Source organism: Gopherus evgoodei, chromosome 16, assembly GCF_007399415.2.
Source record: "Gopherus evgoodei ecotype Sinaloan lineage chromosome 16, rGopEvg1_v1.p, whole genome shotgun sequence".
NCBI lineage: Eukaryota > Metazoa > Chordata > Testudines > Testudinidae > Gopherus > Gopherus evgoodei.
The window spans coordinates 4,175,190-4,200,799 of NC_044337.1; the positions used below are offsets into that span (position 1 = coordinate 4,175,190).

General features: G+C 45.2%; 1 long non-coding RNA gene across 1 annotated transcript; it reads right to left on the reverse strand.

The window, feature by feature from the left end:
• Positions 1-893: 893 nt before the first annotated feature.
• LOC115636112 lies at positions 894-15,687 on the reverse strand. Its single transcript, XR_003996811.1, has 3 exons — positions 15,677-15,687; positions 8,310-8,311; positions 894-1,018 (listed from the first exon to the last, which is right to left on the reverse strand). It is a non-coding gene; the product is annotated as an uncharacterized LOC115636112 (long non-coding RNA).
• Between the last annotated feature and the right edge of the window lie 9,923 nt (positions 15,688-25,610).

A 25,610-nucleotide genomic window follows, 5' to 3' on the forward strand; every position in this document is an offset into this window, starting at 1 on the left:
TGATCTGAGTGGGCTCCATGATCTCAGTACTATGGTGTCTGGGCTGAAAAAAGGTGCAAAATGATTGTCTGCTCTGATGGAGGGAGGGGCAGCTGATGACATGGCTTACAGGGAATTATAGTCCATCAAGGAGAAACATGAACAACTATCACACAGAATGGTCCCCTCAAGGATCGAACTCAAAATCCTGGGTTTAGCAGGCCGTTGATTTCATGGAGGGAGAGAGGGAGGAAGCAAATGAATACAAAACAAATTGGTCTATTTGTTGTTTTGATCCACTCCATCTATCTTTTACATCATTAGGGTGGCAGCAGGTGGTGCAGTTTGACTGCTAGCTATTGTCAGCTCCTGGGTGCTCGGCAGACGATGCTGCATTACGACTGCTAGCCATTGTCAGCTCCTGGGTGCTCGGCAGAAGACAGGAATGACCTGGCTGAGTGACTCCCATGTCTGCCCAGGATCCCCTGACTGATCCCACTGAGGTTGGTTAAAAGAGCACCCAGGAATACGACGATGATGGCTACCAGTTGTAATGCACCGTCTGCTGCCAAAAGGCAAGGAACTGCTGCTGTGTAGCAATGCAGTCCCACGTCTGCCAGCACCCAGGAGACTTACAGTGCTGGTCAGCTGTGTGGGCTCCATGCTTGCTATGGTATGGTGCCTGCACAGGTAACCCAGGAAAAAAGGTGTGAAATGATTTTCTGCCATGGCTTTCCTGGAGGGTGGTGGGGCTGACAACATGTATCAGAATCACCCGCGACACTGTTTTTGCCCCATCAGGCATTGGGATCTCAACCCAGAATTTCAATGGGCGGCGGAGACTGCGGGAACTGTGAGATAGCTACCAACAGTGCAACGCTCCAGAAGTCGACACTAGCCTCGGTACTGTGGATGCAGTCCGCCGACTGAATGCACTTAAAGCATTTTGTGTGGGGACAAACACAATCGACTGTGTAAAAACGATTTCTGAAACACCGACTTCTATAAATTCAACCTAATTTTGTAGTGTAGACATACCCTCAGTTCAGCAGAGAAGGGAGAAGCCAGAGGCCTGAGAACCAAAGGAAGGCTGTGGTAAGCAAAGGCTCTGTGGGGTGCAGCACAAGGGGGTTTAGAGGTAGGAAGCACCCAGGGAAACAGCAGGACATCTGAAAAAGCAGACCTAGCTGCCTAATATGGGGATTTGGGACCAAACCCAGAGTACAGGATGGACCTTGGGTCCCCTACCAGCCCATGAGGAAGTGCCTGCAAGCCAGCATAAAGAATATTGAGCCCAGGGTGGGACTGAAGGCTGACCCCAAAGGACAGGCTAAGAGCCCAAAAAAGGAACTGAAGGCTCCTTTTTGTTGGGATATTTTGTGACCTTTTAGTTGGATCTTCATGTTGCCCAGGAAGAGGACTGAACTTTATGTGGCTTGGCTGGACGGCCGAGCCACAGAGGACTCAGTGAGAGGCAGGCAGCCTTCAGGAAGCACTGAAGATGAGGACCCCTTGCAGCATTGCACCCTGACACAAGGGGGAGCTTTAGGTAGTGAGTGTGCCTCTTTACACAGACATTGTGGGAAATGAAGTACTAATGTCATTTGAGAAGATTAAGAATAAACACTGGATTTCTGATATTGATTTTATTACTATGGAGACAATGTGGCCGGGGGTTATCATCTTTTATTGGACCAACTTCTGTTGGTGAGAGAGACAAGCTTTCGAGCCACCCAGTGCTCCTCTTCAGAGGGGGTAGGATATTACCTCTCACCCACCTTGTCTTTCTATATGTATAAGCCAACAGTTTTCACTTTGGGTGCCTCAATTCTGGGTGACAGTGTTTCTCAAGTTGGGCACCCAGAAAGAGAGACTCTGTGTGTGTGTGTGTGTGTGTGTGTGTGTGTGTGTGTGTGTGTGTGTGTGTGTGTGTGTGTGTGTGTGTGAAGGGGGTTAGATACTCAAGATCACTAGAAATATATACTAATGCAACTGAGGTTGGTCTGAGTTGTGGGGGAAGGCTCAAGCCGATTCACCCAGAAGTTTGTCTGTACTAAACATGCCCAGATAATGGTTCTTTGTTGCTTACATTGGTAACTTCAGTAACCATAAAGATTAAGAGGATATTGCCCTTCTACCTTGGGTAGGGGGGGCTTCTTCCCTTTCCATTTCCTGCCTGTGTGCTATGGCTGTATGAAGACATAATGTAAGCATCAGATAATGTGATGGTTGAGTATGATGGTGGTACAGAATCTATGAAATGAATGACTGATTCTCACATACGCAGCTCCATAGAGAATACATTTTCCATGCAGTGCAACTAGCTCAATGTCTTTTCAGACTTCACTCTCAAGGAAAATGTGGACATATGAAAAGCACTGGTAATTATCATACAGCGCAGTGCATTAGCACTGATAGATACATAGTCCTGTCACTTTGTAGTGATAATAGTATATTGTCTGTGTTGTGTTTTTCCTATAATGATAGTGGTAAAAGAATGTAATGCCTGGAAACCTAGCTGTAAAGAGAGCAAAAATATTTTTATACAAATCCTGTGTAAGAACTGCAGATTCATGGAGTGTGCAGTGCACAGTGTTGGATTTAAGGACAATACAATTCTTCTTCCTTGTATCATAAGTAGCCTTTAGTAAATAAATGGTGCATATACTTTGTGTTACGGATCCCAATTATTGCAGAATAACACAGCAGAGCAATGTCTGTATCGACCACATTCTCAAATTACAAAATGAATGTGTATAATGCTGCACAATAATGCTGTATAATAATGAAAACAAAAGACTGTGTATATGGCTGGCATAGGAATTAAATATTTCATGACAAAAGGAACAGAATACACTTGACCAAAATGTTGTTAATGGAATAAAAATCATTCTAATTCCATGAAACGCGTAATTATAGCAATTCCAATTATATAGAGAAAGCTTCATCTTTTGGATCCCATCCTTCTTACTTGTCAAAAGGTAGCCAGGTACAGCCACCTGCTCAAAATACCCAGAAAGCAGTTCAGTACAAATTTGTTAAGATATTATCCTGAACTAGATCAGTAAGCTTCTCTGTATGGTCCTGGGAGTACAAAGATTTGGGGTGAAATCCATGTTCCATTAAAGCCAACGGTAAAACTCCCATTGACTTCAATGCAGCCAAGATTTCATGATTCAAATCTGAGCCTTGTTGCCCCTTGTGCCCTAGAAAACCTCCACCTGAATATCCCTGTGCATTTGGTCCTGCCATGAGGGCAGGGGACTGGACTCGATGACATCTCGAGGTCCCTTCCAGTCCTAGAGTCTATGAATCTATGCATCCTTGCACTCTAGTAAGCTGCACCTGCTCCCAGCACAAACTACTCTGCGCTTAGCAGGATCAAATATTACCACTTCCATTCCAAAATGAACAGGCTTTCAGTGGAGTCAGACCAGGCTGGATTGCAGCTGGCCCTGGCTGTCGCTGGGTCCCAGACCTGGTAAAGTGGAAGGAAAGTATTTGATGTATTCGGTGATTTGGGAATAGTTTACTGCAAAACACAAAAAATGACCAGAAAACAGAACAAACCCTCTCCAAGTCTTATAAATGGCACAAAACTAACAGCCCAATTTTCCTCTATGGGGTGTGTTATGGAATGAAATCGACAGACTACAGAGACATGTTCTTCTTCTCCTTCTTTAGAAAACCAGTGCGTTGGTTTGTGTCTCCAGTAGAATCTGGAGCATCTTTGGCTACCCTTACTGGATTCACCTAGTCCACAAATATGGGTGCTTTGTGTGCAAGGGAGAGTCCAGGGTGTGGGGGCAGTGATAATATTTTGTGAAATCCGTACTGAATTTATAAAAAGAATTTGAGAGGTGTGAAGGGAGAATAAATAAAACCGGATTGTCTGGGCTTCAAGTGAAAGAAATGGAAAACTGTGACACAATGGAAGAAGAACAAAGGGGAAAAGAATAAATGGACACAAATCAGACATCAGAAATGGTAACATACAAAGGCCAGTAGGAGAACACTTCAATTTCCCTGGACGTTCTATAACAGATTTAAAAGTAGCCATCCTGCAACAAAAAAACTTCAGAAACAGGCTTCAAAGAGAAACTGAAGAACTAAAATTTGTTTGCAAATTTAACACCATTAATTTGGACTTGAATAGGGACTGGGAGTGGCTGGCTCATTACAAAAGCAACTTTCCCTCTCTTGTTATGGACGCCTCCTCATCAATTATTGGGAGTGGACCACATCCACCTGATTGAATTGGCCTTCAACACTGGTTCTCCACTTGTAAGGTAACTCCCTTCTCTTCATGTGCCAATATATATTTATGCCTGCATCTGTAATTTTCATTCCATGGATCTGAAGAAGTGGGGTTTTTACCCACGAAAGCTTATGCCCAAATACATTTGTTAGTGTTTAAGGTGCCACCGGACTCCTCGTTGTTTTTAACAAAGGGAAGGACATTCTGGATGGAAAGGTTCCCCAGTAATGCCCCATCTATCACTCTGTCGTATTTCTCCACTTCAAGCTGGAAACTTGAATTCCCACTTGAGGCACCTAGCTCTGATCAAGTGAATGTCATAACTATAAAGGGAAGGGTAACAACCCTCCTGTGTACAATACTATAAAATCCCTCCTGGCCAGAGGCACCAAAATCCTTTTACCTGCAAAGAATTAAGAAGCTCAGGCAATCTGGCTGACACCTGACCCAAAGGACCAATAAGGGGACAAAAGACTTTCAAATCTTGAGTGGGGGAGGCTTTTGTTTGTGCTCTTTGTTTTGGGGTTGTTCGATCCTGGAACTAAGAGGGAATGGACATCAATCCAGGCTCTTCAAATCTTTCTGAACCAGTCTCTCATATTTCAAACTTCTAAGTAATAGCCAGGCAAGGTGTGTTAGTTTATCTTTGCTTTTCTCAACTTGTAAATGTTCCTTTGCTAGAGGGATGTATCCCTGTTTTGCTGTAACTTTGAACCTAAGGCTAGAGGGGGTCCTCTGGGCTCTTTGAATCTGATTACCCTGTAAAGTTATTTTGCAGCCTGATTCTACAGAGATGATTTTTACCTTTTCTTTTTAATAAAGTCCTTTTTTTAAAAAACATGACTGATTTTTCCATTGTCCAAAGATTCAGGGGTTTGGGTCTTTGATCACTTTTGTAACCAATTGGTTAGGATATTATTCTCAACCCTCCCCAGGAAAGGGGGTAAGGGCTTGGGGGGATATTTTGGGGGAAGAGGAACTCCAGGTGGTCCTTTCCCTGTTTCTTGTTAAATCACTTGTTGGTGGCAGAGTACCAGGTTTTAACCTAAGCTGATAGGAATAATCGTAGGTGGCTTTCATGCGGGTCCCCACATCTGTACCATAGAGTTCAGAGTGGGGAAGGAACCTTGACAACAAGTGTGCAAAAAACAGAGTGTAGCCATGGTGGCACAAGCGACAGGAGGGACTAGCTGCCCTGAGTGTGTGCCCAGTGTCTCAGACGGGATTGTACTGTGACACCTAGCCCCTCCTGCTACTCACCAAGCCTCAGCTGTGCTCTATTTTTACCACGCTAACTCAATGGGAGTTAGCTCCGGTATACCTCCTGAGCTGGAAGTTACACCTCCAGCTCAAAGTGGGCACATCAACTACGGCAAAGCTGAGGGTGCATTTCACCTCCCTCTCCCTCTGATTGGCTGCAGTTGTGAACTTTCCCATCTGCCTCCACTGAGGGTCAGTCTCAGAGGCACAACCCACAGGAGTGGCTGAGTGAAAGCCTACAGACCCTTCTGTTCTACGAGCAAGACTTTGAACTAGGGCTGTCGACTATTCACATTTAACTCACACGATTACCTCAAAAAAAATTGTGATTGATTTCAGTTTTAATCACACTGTTGAACAATAGAATGCCAATTCAAATGTATTAAATATTTTTGGATGTTTTTCGACATTTTAAAATATATTGATTTCAGTTACAACACAGAATACAAAGAATGCAGTGCTCACTTTTATTATTATTTTATTACAAAGATTTGCACTGTAAAAAAGATAAACAAAATAAATAGTATTTTTCAGTTCACCTCATACAAGTACTGTAGTGCAATCTCTTTATCATGAAAGTGCAACTTACAAACGTAGATTTTTGTTTGTTACATAACTGAACTCAAAAACAAAATAATGTAAAACTTTATCCTCTAGAAGTACTCAGTCTGACTTCTTGTTCAGCCAATTGCTAAGACACATAAGTTTGTTCACATTTACGGGCGATAACATTGCCCTCTTCTTATTTACAAGGTTACCTGAAAGTGAGAACAGGCATTTGTTTGGCTCTTTTGTAGCCGGCATTGCAAGGTATTTACATGCCAGATATGCTAAACATTCGTATGCCCCTTCATGCTTCAGCCACCATTCCAGAGGACATGCTTCCATGCTGATGATGCTCATTAAAAAAATAATGTGTTAATTAAATTTGTAATTCAACTCCTTGGGACAGAATTTTATGTCCCTTGCTCTGTTTTATCTGCATTCTGCCATTTATTTCGTGTTATAGCAAGCTCGGATGAAGACCCAGCACATGTTCATTTTAAGAACACTTTCACTGCAGGTTTGACAAAACACACAGAAGTCACCAATGTGAGATTTCTAAAGATAGCTACAGCACTTGACTCAAGGTTTAAAAGAATCTGAAATTCCTTCCAAAATCTGAGAGCGATGAGGTGTGGCGTATGCTTTCAGAAGTCTTAAAAGAGCAAAACTCCAGTGCAGAAATTACAGAACCAGAACCACCAAAAAAGTAAATCAACCTTCTGTTGGTGGCATCTGACTCAGATGATGAAAATGAATATGCATTGGTGCACACTGCTTTGGATTGTTATCGAGCAGAATCTGTCAGCATCTCCTGCCAACATAGCACCGGTATGGAGAGTGCTTAGTCACTGTAACACGTGTTGCTCAGGGGAGTGGTTTTTCTCACACCCCTGAGCAAAGAAAGTTAGATCAACATAAGCAGTAGCGTAGACCTGCCTTCAGATTGCAGAACAATGTAAGTGTGAACACTGGTTTCCTATTCTATAATTATGGTTGAGCTATAAGTGGTTCATTGCTTAAAGGTCACACCAAAAATTGTTATTAGATAGGACAAGGTGAGTGAGGTAATATCTTTTATTGGACCAACTTCTGTTGGTGAGAGAGACAAGCTTTCAAGCTTACATGGAGCTCTTCTTCAGATCTGGAAAACGAAGGCCTTGTCTACACTACAAAGTTTTGTCAGCAAAAGCTGCCTTTTGCTGAGAAAACAAGGTGGGTGTACACAATACAAAGCTACTTTGAGGGCTAAAACTCTGCTGTTTTGCCAACAAAATAAAACCACCTTGATGAGAGGCAGAAAGTGTTTTGCAGCAAAATTAAAGCGACAAAGTGTCAGTGCAGACACTGCTGTTTGTTTTGTCGACATAACTGGCTTCCCACAATGCCTGCCCTACATCTCTGCTCACTTCCCTTTCAAAGCTCCAGGAAGTAGTTGACAGCTGAGCATGCTGCTCCCTTTGGGGAACAAAGAGCAAATCATTCGCATGGGATGCTCCTGTTCTGCCCGGCACTAGAAGCACAGCTGCAGACGGGGGACAGGGAAGGCTGCTGTGCTGCTTTGACATTCCTCAGCACGGAGAGAGCTCACAGAGCTGCTTAGGATGCCGCTCTCAGCAGCCAAGGAGGCTGTGGGAGAACATGGAGGGAATCACAGAACCATAAGCGCCGGTTCTGTAGGTGCCCCAGGGCTGAAGCATTCACAGGGAAAAATTAGTGGGTGCTCTGCACCCATTGGCAGCCAAGCTCCCCTCAACCCTGCCCCGCCTCCTCCCCCCCCATAGCGCACCGCATCCCTGCTCCTCCGCCTGCCTCCCAGAGCTTCCTCCCAGCCGCCACCAAACAGCTGTCTGGCCACTCTGGGAGGGAGGGGAGAGGAGCGGGAAAGTGGCACACTCAGGGAAGGAGGTGGGGGAAGAGGCGGGACCTGGGCGAGGATTTGGGGAAGGAATCAGAATAGGGGCAGGGAGAGGACAGAGTTGGGGTGGGGACTTTGGGGAAGGCATTGGAATGGGGGTGGGTTCAGGGGCAGGGCCTCATGGAAGAGGTGGAGTCGGGGCATGTCCAGGGGCAGGGGCAGGGTTGAGCACTCACTGACGGGAGCAGAAGTCAGCACCTATACACAGAACCATGGGCAGGCACGCAGAATGGGCTGCTTTGGGAGACACTGCTCTGCCAAACAGAGGGGGCTGATGTGGGGTCCTGGTGTCCCCCTCCCCCACCTCAGGATAAGTCGGTCAGCCTGCTGTCTCCCCTGCCCCAGACACACCACTCTCCTCTCCTTGGCCTCCCCCTACACACATCAGTGGAAAAAGCAGCTGACAGTCTACTAGGATGCCTCTGGAAGGATGGGACTGAGATGCTGTCCCTGCGGCCAGTTGCACAGTGGGATAGCTACCCACAGTGCACTGCTCTCTGTGTCGATGCAAGAGCTGTTAGTGTGGATATGCTCCGGTGACACAAGGAGCTAGTGTGGACATGCAACAGCGGTTTTATTTAAAGCGGCAGAACCTTTGCCAACAAAACTTTGTAGTGAGACAAGGCCTAACTCAGAGTGTCACTGCTAAATACAAGGTGGAACAGATTGTTTAGCATAAGTGGTTCACACACATTTCAAGAGATTGTTCAAGATGAAGTATGCCATTAACACCTGCCCAGTCACAGGAAGGAAAGGGCGGGGGAGGAAAAGCAGCTGGGTGGAGCTGTTAGTGGGTTACAGATTGTTGTAATAAGCCACAAATCCAGGGTCTCTGTTCAGTCCATGATTTTTAGTGTCTAACAAAGTTAAGAATTTAAGCTCCCAGGCTCGTCTTTTGACAGTGTTGTGCAGGTTTTCTTTGAGGATGAGGGCTGACAGGTCAGATATAGAGTGATAGCTTTGTGAAAAGTGAATATCCAGAATGCCCCATCTCATAGTGTGGACCTTCAGTCTGCCAAGCACTGAATTTCTTCTTGTATCAGATGGGCATCAACCTCCCAGAAAATTAAATAGTAGCCCCCTGTACTCAAGTATTGCTTTTCCTTAAAGGGAAATAAGTCCATGCCCACCTTTTTTGCTTGGTTGGGTGGGCAGCTCATGTGGTAACAGTCCATTTCTGCTGGCAATTATCACACAACCAGCAGATGTCACACCCCTCTGTCAAGGAGCAGAGCTGTGTATTAATTTCTGGTCAGTAAACACACTCTTGAACCTGTCTAAGGCAGTTGTCAATGCTCAGCTGTGCAGCAGGTTTATTTTGCATGACATCCTGATGCAATGAGGTGGGACAACAGTTCTCCGGCCTCGAGTAAGATTCCATCCTGCATATCCAGCTTCTGTTTAATTTGAAAATATCGTTCTGCTCATAGCAGTGCTTGGCTTTTTCTTCTGGCCACCCTGCTAGTATTGTTCTCTTGGCTGCCTGCAGTTGGCTGTACTTCTCTTTGATTTCCATCAGCTTTGCTGTTCAAACTGGGATATAGTGCAGCGTGTTAATTAATTCAATGTCCTAATCCCCTCCCCCCAACTCACTGATGCTGGGTTTATATGCCCTGCTCAGGGTGTAAGCTGACGCCAGTAATTGTCCTGGACAATATCTGTTCTCTTCCTAATGCTGGAGTCACATCAACATGCACTGCAATCTTTTTGGAGCACCAAGAAAGGGCTTGGCCATGATTGTCTCTAGGGGCATGTGGTCTGATTGCAGTATTACTGGGTGCTAGCCACTTCCGGGACCTGCATGGACCCAGGGTCCCCGCTCCTCCCCTTCCCTCCCAGCGCCTCCTTCACGCTGGGGAGCTGTTCCCCAGTGTGAAGGACATGCTGGGAGGGAGGGGGAGGAATTGAGGGAGAGAGGGGAATGTGGAGCGCTCAAGGGAGGAGCCGAGGAAAAGGCAGGGCCAGGGCGGGGACTTTGGGGAAGGGATTGGAATGGGGCAGGGCCACATGGAAGGTGTGAAGTGGGGGCAGGGCCGGGGGCAGAGTGGGGGGGTCGAGCACCCAGGGGAAAGCAGGGCAGTCGGCGCCTATGAACCCAACATCTGCTTTTCTGAAGTCCAGGGTCTGTATTCTGCTGCTCTTCTTTCTTCCTTTTGTCAGGATTCTGAACTCGACCATCTCAAGGCCACTGCTACCCAGATTGCCACCCACTTCTACTTCCCCTACCAATGCTTCCCTGTTTGTGAGCAGCAGGTCAAGAGGAGCATGGCTCCTAGTTGGTTCCTCCAGCTCTTGCACCAGGAAGTTGTCCCCAACACATTCCAGAAACTTCCTGGATTGTCTGTGCACTGCTGTATTGCTCTCCCAGCAGATATCAGGGTGATTGAAGTCCCCCATGAGAAACAGGGCCTGTGATCTGGAAACTTCTGTTAGTTGTCCAAAGAAATCCTTGTCTATCTCATTCTCATTAGGCCAAGAGGCCTGCGTTTGTCACCCACCAGAGTCCTGATGACAGACTGGGGTGGTGTTCACCTCTGCCTGAGCCCTATAGACTCTTCGCTGGGTGCCTAACCCCTGCTGATGCCCTAGATGAGCGTTTCTCAAACTGGGGTCTGTGGATCCCTGGGGGTCCTTACTGAATGGAGGAGGCAACCTAGTGTCGGAGGTTATGGAAAAAGCTGAAGTACTCAATGTTTTTTTTGCCATGGTCTTCACGGACAAGGTCAGCTCCCCAACTGCTGCACTGGGCAGCACAATATTGGGAGGAGGTGTGCAGCCCTCAGTGGTGAAAGAACAGGTAAAGGATTATTTGTAAAAGATGAACATGCACAAATCCAAATGCTTGTAGGATGCTGCATGTATTAATCCTACATATAATATTGGTGTTCCGTGCTTTAAGGTAATACTGAAGTGTTTGCTCTGTAACTGCAAAATGTGTGTTCTGAGAATGTGCAATTCATCAAACAGGAAAAAAATCTTCACCTAATGCTGGATTCTTACAAATGGTGTGATCTCTTGCCCAGCAGGAAGGACTATTGAATCCAAATGGGCTATTGTGGAACAAAATTTTGTCGATTGCTCCCCAACGAGGGGAAAAAAAAAGTCTCTGTAGCCAGGATGTTTTGGGAAGCCAAGGAGGCCACAGCGAGCTGGTTTGGACTGGTACAAAGAGCACCAGAAACAGAGGGACCTGGATGAAAACACCCCAAAATAAACCCAGGACTTAAAACCCTCCTAAAAGCCAAAGCAAGTAAAAAAAAGCAGCGGACCACGGACGACCTGGGCCCAGGACAGAACTCCCATCCACCCTTCCCCCTCTTCTTCTTACATTACACCCAGGCTTGGCCTTCCTTGGGTAGAGCATGTGTGAGTTTGAAAGTGGGTTAGGGCTTGGGGCTCTAACGCTTCCTTCCTTCCTCTGAGTGACATGGGGAGCACCCCTCACTCTCCGCTGTTATTATTTTATTAATAAAGCTTTAAAACTTAGTCACTTGGTGTGTTTTGTCATCTCCTCCCCAGAAAATCCTGTGGCCTCAGCCTGATCACCTGACACCTCAGGCAGATTGGTAACAAAAAAACATCACAAGAGCTGTCAGAAATGAGCAGGGCACTTTAAAGGGGATAGGAAACCTGCCAATTTTTATGCAACAAAATGTTATTCAGGCTCATACGCAACTAGAGAGAGCTATTCCTGCCTACTCAGCACTTACTAGGCCTCCAAATATTATGTCCTTGAGCTCACACTTACAAAAGGCAGAAATGGGAGAGTTCAGAATAAAGCAACAAATGTTGTTGCAGTAGCACCCAGAGATTCCAGCCAGAGAGCAGGACCCCATGGTGCTAGGCACTGTACAAAGGCAGTCCCTGCCCCAGGGAGCTTACAATATCAGTGTAAGGCAAGAGAGGATTGGAAAATAAGCCCAGTGAGGAATGTGTTGTCTGAAGAAAAGACAAATGAGGTGAGACATGAGAAGCATATACATAAAGCAATGTTTGGAGATGGACAATTATTCTCCTTAGCCTCTGAGACCAGAATAAGTGTAAAGCAGGATTTCCCCAGCTATCAATTGATGAACTGGGGGAAAAGATCCCAGGAGCTGGCCATATTTCCATAGACACACCTATTTTGCCGAGTTGATCGAAAGACACATTTCTTTACCAAAGTAATCAATGTTGGATGTTTGGAGATAAAATTCACATAAGTCTTGGATGCAGGAGCAATGACATTCTATTACCATGTGACTAAATGGCAGTAGAAGTGCACTTAATGTACCCCAGCTGACAGGGACAAACTGGGCAACAAACTTCTGTTGATGGGAGAGATAAGCTTTCAATCTTGCACCGTGCTCCGCTTCTTTCGTTACATACAGACTCCGGGCTTACAAGTGGGGAAGTGCTGTGTCTTAGCAGTGCTCGGGGTAGTGCTCATTTTCCCCAGATTTCTGGGTGCAGGCTTGAGACAGTTTGGCTTCGTAATGCTAAATGAACTGCACTTGCAGCAGGGAAACCTTAGGTTGAATATTAAGAAAAATGTTCTAACTGTAAGTCCAGGTCAGGGCATGGAACAAGCTGCCAAAACAGACATTCAAAACTGAGCTGAGCTGGTCTCAGACTGTGGATGCTGGTGCAGCACGGGCGCTTTGCGGCCCTCTTGAGTGTCCCTCATTACAAGGAATGATGCTCATTTCATTCTCCAAGTTCTCTGTGTTCCGCACACGTTTGTTGTCACTCTCATTTCTATCACTGAAAAGGATGCACATCAAAAATACAAAGGTGTGACTCTGAGGCTGTGGAAACAGCCCTTTACACTCAGAAGAATCCCACAGCATGCTACGTCTCCTACATGAATCACTGCTTTGCACCCCTCATTTTGGTTCTTTGTCAGATGTTACATCTCATACATGGGCCTTGGTTGGTTGAGAGGTGCAGTGGTCTACAGAGTACTTGCTGGTGGTCCAGGGGGAGCTGACAGGTCACAAGGCTTGTTTCCAGCTGCAAATGAGCATTGAAAGAAGCTAAAACCACATTCATGCTTTCTTAAAGTTGCTATGCCATATAATAATCTCTGTCACTGCCACAGGGAAACTTTTTGATTGGGTGGGGTGGGGTGACAGCAAATAGGAGGACATGTGTGCATGAGACAAAGCCTCTGTTAAGATATATGACCCATAATGTAAGAAAAACCACCCTGTTTTATGGCTTGTCCACACACAGAATTGAACCAGTTTCACTTCAGGTCTGATTTTAAAGTGATTTAGTTAAACCAGTGCAAAAGGCCATGTGGAGGCTCTCATTTCCGTGTAAACCAGGCCTATTTCAGTTTACCTGAAATAATTTAGGAACAAGTTTAAGCTAGACTGGAAAAGTTCACTCAAACCATATCCCACCTCTCACGGTCAGGGTGCTCCCCCCGGTGGTGTTGGGGAACAGATACACCCCTTGGACATGTTGTAGTGCAGCCTGGCTTGCACAGTCACGCAAACAGCAGTCCAAACCTCCAGAGGAGGATTAAGCAAACAACCAATCAGCCAATAGCCAAAGCCTCCTGGCTGGGGTGTCTATAGCACAGGCCCTCTAGGTGTGGGCTGAGCAACTAAACAGTTTATGGCCCAGGCCTCCTGGATGGGGAAAATAGCCATTGTCTATGGACCAGACCTCCTGGACGAGGGCCAAGCAAATATACAGTCCGCATCACTGGCCTTCTGGCCTAAAGGTTAGCACACACCCAGCCCCAAGTGCTGGGTTGGAAGTAGGGGGACCCAAGACCCACCGTGCTCCACTGGGTCCCAGCACAGGGCCCTAAAAGTGATGGGCGATTCCGCCACAGGGTCAGCAGGAAAGCATGTGGTCGCTGCCTTGCCTCCCAGCAGCACAAAAGGACCAAACTCTTGTTCCCCTGGGCTCTTGGTGGCACAGCTTTGTCGCCGCTGGGACCTGGTTTTCAGTCTCATGGTCAGGCTGCCCTTCCCCCACGCTGTCCTCAGGGTCTTCGGTCTCCTGGGGCAGTGGTTTGCCTTTTCTCCCCACTTCTAGTTGCAGGCTCAGCTGAGGGTTCAGCTCCAAATGAGGGTTGTCTGCCTCCTTCCCTGGTCTGGCCCCAACTGAGCTGCAGGGCCCTGATCTTATAGTTTCTGCCCCACCCATGCACTTCCTGCAGAGAGGGAAAGCCGGGGTTAGCTGAGCCCAACAGGAGGAGTTAACCCCAACTGTACTGGAGGGAGGCCACTCGGCCTCACTACAAACCACAATAAAAGTATCCACACAGAATTTTGCATTGGCTTACCTAAACCAGTTTCACTTTAACATGCTACCAGAAATCTAAGTCCACATGAGTAAGAATTTTCCAGGGATGGGATTTTCTCAAGCGTATAGGAACAGATTAAGATAATAATTTTGTGCAAAGAAAACAAACACATTTCTGTGACCTTCAGATGAATGTATAGCCTGTAAGTAGTCTGTAATCTAGAAATGACTGTAAATTGAGCCATGGTGTCACATGCTGTGCTCCTATAATTAAAGGTCTGTCAATGTTTCCATTGTAAATTCAATTTTAAGGGGTTTATACCTTTTTGCAGGATTGTATAGCAAAGACCTGTTTTTGCATTCTAAGCAAGTTTTGAGGTCATTATGTGAGTGTTAATGTTCCGTTACAGTACATAGTAATGAAATGAGACTTTCAGAGTCAAAGTCTTTCACAGTACTGGCAAAAATGAGTATATTCATCTTAATTTTAGCCTCCAGTGCATTTCACAAACTTCTATAATAAACATTTGGTTGCACCAGCAAATAAAGGAAGCAAATCCTTGTCATTGTGAAAACAATCCTACCCCATCCGCATGTCCAGAAAGGAATGAAAATAACTCTTTAGGGAACTTCTCCTTAAAAAGCCAAATGGTAATGTTGCCAGATATATGATATTTTCTCAAGCACACTCAGAGATTCAGCCTGGATCCCACAACCACCTGTTTAACAATCATGCACATTTAAAGATAATTAGATGTGTTCCTAGAGGGCTGAATAAAGTCCTGCTACAGCATCAAGTGACAATCAAATAAAGGTGCAGGAGACAAAGCAGAGAGGGTCAGATTGTGCCCAGTTTTGTACAGGTGTACGGGGGGCAGGGACACACACAGACTCCTCCTACTCTCCAGAGATAAAGAATGTGTGAAGCAACAGCCTCAGTGGCTCTAGTTTACCCAAAGGGGATGGCGAACAGTCAGCACATGGCCCCACTCCTGTCCACCCCAGGCAGCACAGCTGGCCACAAGAGGGGCACACACTGCACCTTAGGAAGAGGTTGATTCAGGAGCCACTTGCTCTTTTCTGTGTTCCCGGAACAGTGGTGTCTGAGTGTGGTACAATGCTTGTTGGAGCTTTGTTGGGGCAGTGTGTCTCCTCACCACCCCCAACGCAAGGACACATCTGAAAGGCAAAATCAAGCCCTTCATTTCCCATCACTTTTATTGAGTCAAGAAGATAGGTTAGGGCCAAACAAGCAAGGCAGCTGGTTAGAGGGTTATGGCTGAGTATCTGCTAGCAGCATTAGCTGTCTTCATTCAGATCTTGACCTTCTTTTGCTTGGGGAAAGTATTACTCAAGGATGAGAAAGGAGGATTCCTCTTTTCCATGCAGTTGCTTATGGAACATATATCCAGGGACGGGGACCCGCAGATGGTGTTAGTGAGGCCATTCCTGGATACTGTGTCCAGTTCCAGCACTTCAAAATGGGTGTTGACAAATTGGAAGGGGTTCAGAAAAGAGCTACAAGACTGATTTGAGATCTAGAAAACATACCTGGTATTGAGAGACTTAAGAAACTCAGTCTATTGAGTATATCCAAGAGAAGTTAAGAGGTGACTTGATCACAATTCACAAGTAACTACATGGGGAAGAGATTTCTGATAGTATGTATAAGAGCTAGGTATTAGTAGCTGTTCATGGGTCTTTAAGCTAGCAGAAAGAGGCAGAATGATATCCACTGGTTGGAAGCTGAAGTTAGAAAAATTTAGACTAGAAATAAGGTGATTGTTATTAACGGTGAGGTACTTAACCATTGGAACAACTTGCCTAGGAGCATGGTGGATTCTCCATCACTTTAAGTCTTTAAATCAAGACTGGATATCTTTACAAAAGATACACTGTATCTTAAATAGAAATTATGGGTTTAACACATAAATTTTTGGAGAGGTTCTTTGGGCTCTGTTCTGCAGATCCGATAATCAAAAAGGTGTCTTTTGGCTTTAAAATCTAAGAAGATATGTCCTTAACAAGCTTATTCAGATTGTGTGATGGGGAAAAATGCAATGCCCTTTAAAACTCTGCATCCTGTAGATGCCAAGCTTGTGAAGCGTTATACTGAGGTGCTGTTGTAATAATTAGGATTGGATGTAGCCAAAATACAGGAATTATGGCTACAGATACAATCAGAAACCATCCCTACTCACTAACGTTTTTTCTCTGCATCCTGTTAATACATATTTAGGCACAAAGAAAATATTCTTGTAAAGACAATGAGGGTCCTGCAAAGAAGACAGGCTCCAAAGTTTGAAAGGATACCCTGACTGACCTGTGTTATCCTATTAAATTTGGATTTCTGAGTTTACTCATGCTCCAACATTTCCTCCAAAATGAACAGAGTACTGTGTTGATAGAGATCACCTAGAAATGTATAAAGGGATTTTATTTTTGCCAGCAGTTTAAAAAAAATTCTCTAGCTGAGACCTAGTCAGAGAGTGAAGCAGCTTTTGATCACCAAAGTTGTTAAACTTACTTTGTATGAGTTGTTCCAGTGAAGCCAATAGCGTGACAGTAAGGATTTCGGGGATCAGCCCCAATAACCCATGATGACTAGGATTTTTCTGGCAGGGAGAATGTCCTGTGAGATCCCCTATATACTTCCCCTTTCAGTCTCACCTTGTAATATGATGACCCTGCAGCTGAAGGCTGCATACAGTTTCCTTTGGAACCCATTGCTTTGTTCTGAGCATTAGCCAACATATGCTGCTCCCAAAGCTCTTTCTGTTGGTCTAAGGAGCAAGGGATAAAGTAAAGGGTTTGCAATGGGATTGGCAAGAATCATGGTATGCATGCCCTGCCACAGTATGGAGCCCTATATGTGTGAACAAGCTATGCTGTGCCCTGCCAGGGAACATTACATAAAGCCATTCCCTCATTAGACAGTTATCAGAGTTCACATGGCTAATTGAAATGGTTCTGCTCCTACCGTTTTAATTCACTCAGTGTAGTTCAGAAGCTACTGATAACACTGGTCTACAATTTTTGAGAAGTTGTCTGCTTCAGAGATAAAATGTGCTATTTATTATGTATTTGGATGTGCTGAATTCAAATATGACAATTAAAACTACTGATTGGCTACTGTTTCTAAGATATTTAAGTTTTTACATTTTATGTCTATGTATATTGTGTAGATAGTAGAGTTTTAATCATAAATTGTAAACCTAGGTCTTTTCATGTGTTTATGGTTGCTTTACATGATAATATTTCACCTGTCCTGTTTATGTAACACTTTAAAAATCAGCAAAAGGGTTATATAAATAAAATTTATCATGAAACAAAAGGCAAAAAACTATTATGTACATAGTTTAGTCCTATTCAGTGTCTACTCGGCACTTCTTGGCTTGTCTCTTGTATTCATTAAATGGAGCATCTCTTGTCACTGTCCAGCAATAGACTGCAAGCATTGATGGGCTCCATTTGCCCTGATAGCCTGCCAGGAGATTCCATTGCTGTAGTCTGGAGCCCAACAGCTCTGCCTTACTCTTGGGTAGTTCCAAATCCCTGACAAGGTCATTCAGTTCACCTTGTGTTATGAGGTGTGGTTCAGAGGAGGAGGATGGGAGAAAATGTGGGTCCTGTGACATTGATGGTTCAGGACCAGAAGTTTCATACTCTTCATCTTCCCCATCTGACTCAAGTGAGAATGATTCTGGTGCGTCAGGAACCGGCAGTCCTTCTCCGTGGGGTACTAGGCGTATAGCTGATGGGATGTTTGGATAATGCACAGTCCACTTTTTCTTCTTTGACACACCTTTCCCAACTGGAGGCACCATGCAGAAGGAAAAATTGCTGGTATGATCTGTTGGCTCTCTCCAAATCACTGGCACTGCAAAAGGCATAGATTTCCTTTTGCTGTTCAACCACTGGCAAAGATTTGTTGCACAAATGTTGCAGCATATGTGTGGGGCCCACCTCTTGTCCTGATCTCCAATTTTGCAGCCAAAATAAAGGTGATAGACTTTCTTAACCATAGTGGTTATACTGCGCTTTTGTGATGCAAAAGTCACTTCATCACAAACATAGCAGAAATTATCTGCACTGTTCACACAAGTACGAGGCATCTCTGCTCACTTGGGCTAAACAGAAATGTGCCCCTTTGCAAAATCAAACACTCACAAATAAGAGAGCACGACACTGTATGATTTCTAGAGCTGATACAGGGCAATTTGTTCAGCAGAGTGATGTAAGCTTCGTTATGATTGCATCATCCATGACTTCTAGGAATAACATGATGCAATTCATAGCATGTATGATGCAATACCAGCTTCAGATTGCATCATTCATTGTTTTGCCTAAAAAGCAAGTACTGTCCAAACCCAGTCATAGATTATTCATAGATCTAGTCAAAGATGTATTTTAGTCATTTCTGGTTTAAATTGAGATCCCTTCCCTTTATAACTCACTTATCCTCTGCCATTCCCAAGTCAAGGGTCATATATACTGACCCAATGGCATATCTTGAAAACTAGAGCCAATCAACAATTTTAAGCATCATTTTCGTTCTCAGTGACCCAGAATTAGTAAAGTTGGACTACATTTATTTCAGAAGCATTTTGGCTGTAGAGCACTGTAATAAGACCTAATTTATAGTTAGGAATTATCAGTGATCAGTTAATTTTTAGAACTGTAATTGTGAAGAAAGTATTTCAGATCCTCTTATTATTGTATCATAGAGCTGATGCCTGTAGACAACCAAACCACAAGTGGCACAAAAACAAATCCTGAGCTAATCCTGCTCTAAATCTAAAGTATTTATGTATTCGGACGTTCACCCAACCCAGTGAGACGCAGCATCTCATTTATGGCAAGGTACCCAGGGGGCAGGGAGTTTCATGCAAACAAGTCAAAAATAACATGTCAATAACATCCATTACCTCCAGGGTATACTTAGGAAGTTATAACTCTTCTTGGGAGTTTCTGGAGACTTGAGGTTTGTGCCATCAGACAAGAAGCCAAAGGCAGAGTGACTCTAACCACTTAACCATATACATGTAAGGACAGATGCTCGAATCACAGATGACAGAAATGACTTTTGAAACACCCAGGCCATCTCTGTCCAAGGTCTGATCCAAAGTCCATTGAAATCAGTGGAATGATTCTCATTGGCTTCAGTGGGCTTTGGATCAGGCTCTAACTGCAGGACTGGTCTCCATCCCACATTTTCAGTATGGATTTAATTCAGTCTAGTTTCCAAAGTCCCAACTGAGGGAGTTTTCACAGCTTCCCTTCGGATTCCATAGCCTGATAAATCTCATAGCTAGGAAGTGGAGGTACATACTAGCCATTGGTCCTAGCAATCTCCCAGTGTCCCACACTGAGTAGCTCTTCACCCACCTAGCCAAGCTATGCCTATTGAGATCTCTTCCTCTTAAGTCCTTCATTCCAGTCCCGGCCCATTTTTGAGCTTTTTTGTGAACTCTCTCTGGTTTGGCAATAACACACTGGGAAAGTGGTGTGTAAAAGCGAACACAATATTCGACCTGCAGTTACACCAGAGTTGTACAGAGAGGAACAATTACTGTCCATCTCCCTGAGATAATGCCATTGTGTACACAGTCCAAAATTGCATTGGCCTTTTTTCCATCGTACCACATTACAATCTCAACTCTAAACTGCTTTCCACCCTCCTCCTAGTTCTCTTTAGCAGCCTGCATCCTGATTTCTCAATAGCATTGACTATATTTATCTCAGATTATTTTCCCCAAAGAGGGATTCTCTGCAGTTCTCCAAGCTAAACTCAATTTGTTATTTTTTACCCAGGTTTCTAAGTCTCTAGGTCCCTTTCACTGATTCCTCCATCCTCAATAGTGTTTGCATCTCCTCCAAATTTAGTACGACCTGCAAATGTCATTGATGTGCTTATTCCTTGTTTCAAATAACTGATGAAGATACTAAAGAAAACTGACCTATCATTGACCCTAATAGAATCATAAAATCATTGAATCATGGATTAGTTTTGAAAGAGACCTCAGGAGGTCATTTTGTCCAACCTCCTGCTCAATGCAGACTCCCAACTAAATCATCCCAGCCAGGGCTCTGACAAGCTGAGCCTTAAAAACCTCTAAGGAAGGAGATTCCACCACCTCCCTAGGTAACCCATTCCAGTGCTTCACCACCCTTCTAGTGAAATAGTGTTCCCTAATATCCAACCTAGACCTCCCCCACTGCAACTTGAGATCATTACTCCTTGTTCTGTCATCTGCCACCACTAAGAACATCCTACCTCCATCCTCTTTGGAATCCCTGTGACACTCTGTATCTCGGGGGAACAACCTGCACCCCCATGTTCATCCTTATAATACGATTGTGTGTTTGTCATGTCAGGTGCCTTCGGACGGCTCATGATGCACTGAGAATGATTGTTATAGTAACGTTATAGGTTGTAATCTCATGTATATAGTTATGAGGCTGAAAATGTGTCCTCATGACTTAAAACAGGCCCAGGTAAAACTCTCCAGGAGCAGAGGGGCAGTTCACACCTCATCAGGGCATGTCTGGGATAAACCCAGCCCAACCTCACAGGATCAAAGGACACTGGCCTAGGCAGCAACAAAGGATCTGTTGGACTCTCAAGTGAGACACCCCCTTTCCCTTGGTCAGTTTGGACTATGATGAGGTAATGCTCACTTGATCCTGAAGCGGGGCTGGTAAAGCCAAGAGGGAAGAAAGAACATGATAAAAGGAGAGGCGTTTGCCATGCTTTCTCTCTTCCACCTCCATCTACAGATGCCACCACCAAGTGACTGAAGTGTTGATCATAGGGGAGAGCCTGGTTGAAGGGCAACCACTCAGCCTGTGGTGAGACGCATCTAAGTTTGTAAGGGCACTGAAAGTGTTAATGTCAGCTTAGAATGCGTTTTGCTTTTATTTCATTGACCAAATCTGACTTGCTGTGCTTTGACTTATAATCACTTAAAATCTATCTTTTGTAGTTAATAAATTTTTTTTTTATTCTAACTGAAGCAATGCATTCAGTTTGAAGCATGTCAGAGACTCCCCTTTGGATAACAAACCTGTACATATCAATTTCTTTGTTAAATTGATGAACTCATATAAGCTTGCAGTGTCCAGCGGATATAACTGGACACTGCAAGACAGAAGTTCTTAGGGTTGTGTCTGGGACTGGAGATATTGGCCAGTGTCATTTCATTGCACAATTGAAGCAGAGGCTGGCTCCCAGAGTCAAGGATTGGAGTGACCTAGCAGATCACTGCTCTAGATAACACCAGGAGAATGTTACAACCCCTTTCAGGTAGTTGAAGGCTGCTATCAAATCCCCCATCACTCATCTGCAGACTAACTAAGCCCAGTTCCCTCAGCTTCTCCTCGTAAGTCATGTGCCCCAGCCCCCTAATCATTTTTGTTGCCTTCTTCTGGACCCTCTCCAATTTGTCCACATCCCTTCTGTCGTGGGGGCACCAAAACTGGAGGCAATATTCCAGATGTGGCCTCACCAGTGCCAAATAGAGGGGAATAATCACTTCCTTCGATCTGCTGGCAATGCTCCTACGAATGCAGCCAAATATGCTGTTGTTTTTTTTTTAAAGGAGATTTCTAGTTCTCGTGGGGTGCAAATAAAGTTTGAAAACAAGACCTGAGTGTTACTGACATAATGACATCTGCCTGAATTTGCAAAAATCCTCAGATAATAGCACTAAAAGAGCTGATTCAGTGAAGTCTGCCTCAGTCTGTAGACAACCTGGTGCAATAGACCTGAGAGGAGAGACTGCGTCTTGCATCTCCACAGGGTATTAATTCCCAATCTCTCTATTTTGTCAATCCCCCACCCCCAGCAGAGGGCTCTGTGTAGCAGGAGGAGAAAAGTACAGCAGACTTGACTTATCCATCCCAGCTGTGGCACCCTAGCTGCTGTGGTAAACCTTGGACTCCCTCCTCCCTGCTGCTGTCATTCCCCAAGGGGAAGAGGGCCCCATTGTGCGGCCTTGCCTCTCTGGGGGTGCCACTGCCACTCCAAGGGTCACAGTGCCTACGTATGTCCACAGGAGGCCCCATGTCATGGTGTGCCTAGGGCCCCCAGGTTGCCTTTTTCTTGGCCTGATCTCTTGCATTTTCCTCAGGCATTATATGACCCTCACCCAATGGCCACTGAAGACAATGGTGAGGCTTCCACTGACTTCAATGGATTTGGATCAGGCCCTACGGGGCAAGGAGAGGGACCTGTTTTGTGATTCTGCCCTAAAAACTTACTCTGGCAAGGTTTATACATTCCTTTATAAACCAATAAGTTTATAAACCCATACCTAGTGCTCATAAATCTGTGATTTATTTCTCTCAGTATTTGTACTGTTTTTAGGAGTAGGAGGTTGGTTTGCCAGACAGTCAGCAATTGTTAGGATCATTCATTACTTGACTCAAAAAACTGGTACTTCATTTCCTCCTCCGGTGCCATTGTATCTTCCCAATTGCCCAAGATTTTGAAAAAATACTTGTTAATGGGTCAGTGAGGCCCTCAGATAGTTTGTCCTGGCCCAAGCAAGCTCCCTTTGGAGACACTAGGAGTTAGGCATCAGGAATGATGGCACAATTTTGCTCTAGGTCACTACTGGACAATGACTGTTTGCATGGTCTGCCAACCTAATCTACTGTTGAATCACGCCAAACAATCCCACATGAACTCTCAGCTTGATTCTCAGGTACATTAGGGCAGCTCCACTGGTGTGAAAATGCTGTGCAACTGTCTTCCCTGGCAACGAGAGTTTCTCCCTTGCGAGGGGGATCTTTGAATGGTACAAAGCCACTGTAACAACATCCATGCCTCCTTTCTTCCTACAATGGATGCAAAAGATGTGACTGGGGCATCCTGGTAAAAATTGAGGGTGTGGTCATAATGTGACCTTGTCCTTGAAAAAATATTGTGAAAGGGGATTATGCCATAAGGGTGCCTATTTCCCTAACCTGTAGTGCCGACGTAATTGCTATCAGAAATGCTATTTTCATCTATAAATGGAAGAGTGAACACATAGCCATTGGTTCACATGGTGATCTTCTGGGGCATTTAAGAACAAGAGTGAGGACAAACCACAGTAGGATGCTTGACTGGTGGAAAGAGATTTCCAAGCCCCCTGATGAACCTCATTGTCAATGGGTGAGTGAAAATGGAATAACCTTCTGGACTCTAATGGAGCTCAGTGACAGCCCCAAGTGTGTTAGTGTTAGGCTATCATCCAGTATATCAGGCAGCAATGAGGTTGTCTGGGTACGTCTACACTACAGGATTATTCCGATTTTATATAAACCAGTTTTATAAAACAGATTGTATAAAGTCGAGTGCACGCGGCCACACTAAGCACATTAATTCTGCGGTGTGCATCCAGGCTAGTGTTGATTTCCGGAGCGTTGCACTGTGGGTAGCTATTCCGTAGCTATCCCATAGTTCCCACAGTCTCTCCTGCCCCTTAGAATTCTGGGTTGAGAGCCCAGTGGTGGATGGGGCAAAAATCATTGTCGCGGGTGGTTCTGGGTAAATGTCGTCAGTCATTCCTTCCTCCGGGAAAGCAACGGCAGACAATCATTTCATGCCCTTTTCCCCTGGATTGCCCTGGCAGATGCCATAGCATGGCAACCATGGAGCCTGTTCAGCTTTTTTTTTTTACAGTCACCATATGTGTACTGGATGCCGCTGACAGAGGCGATACTCCAGCGCTACACAGCAGCATTCATTTGCTTTTGCATGATAGCAGAGATGGTTACCAGTTGTTCTGTACTGTCTGCTGCTGGTGTAAATTGGCAATGAGATGATGGTTATCTGTCTTTCTGTACTGTCTGCTGCTATCATGGGTGCCCCTGGCTGAGATCGGTGGGCGGCGCAAAAGCAAAACTGGGAATGACTCCCCGAGTCAATTCCTCCTTTATGGTTTCTAAAAACAGAGTCAGTCCTGCCTAGAATTTGGGGCAAGTGTACTAGAGAATCAGTGTATCAAAGACCACAGCTGCTCCACGTCAGATCCCGCAGAAATGATGAGCTGCATGCCATTCACGGGGGGTGCCCCTGCAACAACCCCACCGTTGCTTCCCTTCTCCCCCAACCTTCCTGGGCTACCGTAGCAGTGTCCCCCCCATTTGTGTCATGAAGTTATAAAGAATGCAGGAATAAGAAACAGTGACTTGTTAGTGAGATAAAATGAGGGGGAGGCAGCCTCCCGGTGCTATGACAGTCCAGGCAGTACACTAAGCGGTGCAGAGGAGAGGAGCCCAGCATCACGCTGCTATGATAGTCCAGGCAGTACAGAATCTTTTCTTTATACAGGAAAGGGAGGGGGCTGATGGAGCTCAGCCCCCAGTTGCTATGATGAGGACGGTTACCAGCCGTTCTGTCCCATCTACTGGGAATGACCAGGAATCATTTCTATTTTTACCCAGGCACCCCCAGCCGACCTCACCTGAGGCCAGCCAGGAGCACTCACGGGCTGATGGTGACGACAGATATCAATCATATTGTACCATCTGCCACCAGGGAGGGGAGAGGAGCGGATACTGCTCTTCACTGCTGCAGCATCGCATCTACCAGCAGCATTCAGTAGACATAGGGTGACATTGAAAAAAGTCAAGAAACGATTTCTTTCCCTTTTCTTTCACGTGGGGGGGGGAGTAAATTGATGAGCTATTCCCTGAACCACATCGGACAATGTGTTTGAACCTACAGGCATTGGGAGCTCAGCCAAGAATGCAAATACTTTTCGGAGACTGCTGGGAACTGTGGGATAGCTGGAGTCCTCAGTACCCCCTCCCTCCCTCCATGAGCGTCCGTTTGAGTCTCTGGCTTCCTGTTACACTTGTCACGCAGCACTGTGTAGCCTGTAGATTTTTTTTTCAAACGCTTTGGCATTTCATCTTCTGTAACGGAGCTCTGATAGAACAGATTTGTTTCCCCATACAGCGATCAGATCCAGTATCTCCCATACGGTCCATGCTGGAGCTCTTTTTGGATTTGGGACTGCATTGCCACCCGTGCTGATCAGAGCTCCATGCTGGTCAAACAGGAAATGAAAATCAAAATTTCACGGGGCTTTTCCTGTTTACCTGGCCACTGCATCCGAGTTGAGATTGCTGTCCAGAGCGGTCACAGTGGTGCACTGTGGGATACTGCCTGGAGGCCAATACCGTCAATTTGCGGCCACACTAACCCTAATCCGATATGGTAATACTGATTTTAGCGCTACTCCTCTCGTCGGGGAGGAGTACAGAAAACGATTTAAAGAGCCCTTTATATCAATATAAAGGGCCTCGTAGTGTGGACGGGTACAGCGTTAAATCAGTTTAACGCTGCTAAAATCAGTTTAAATGCGTAGTGTAGACCAAGCCTCAGTGGAATGTATTTGAGGTCACATCAACAGA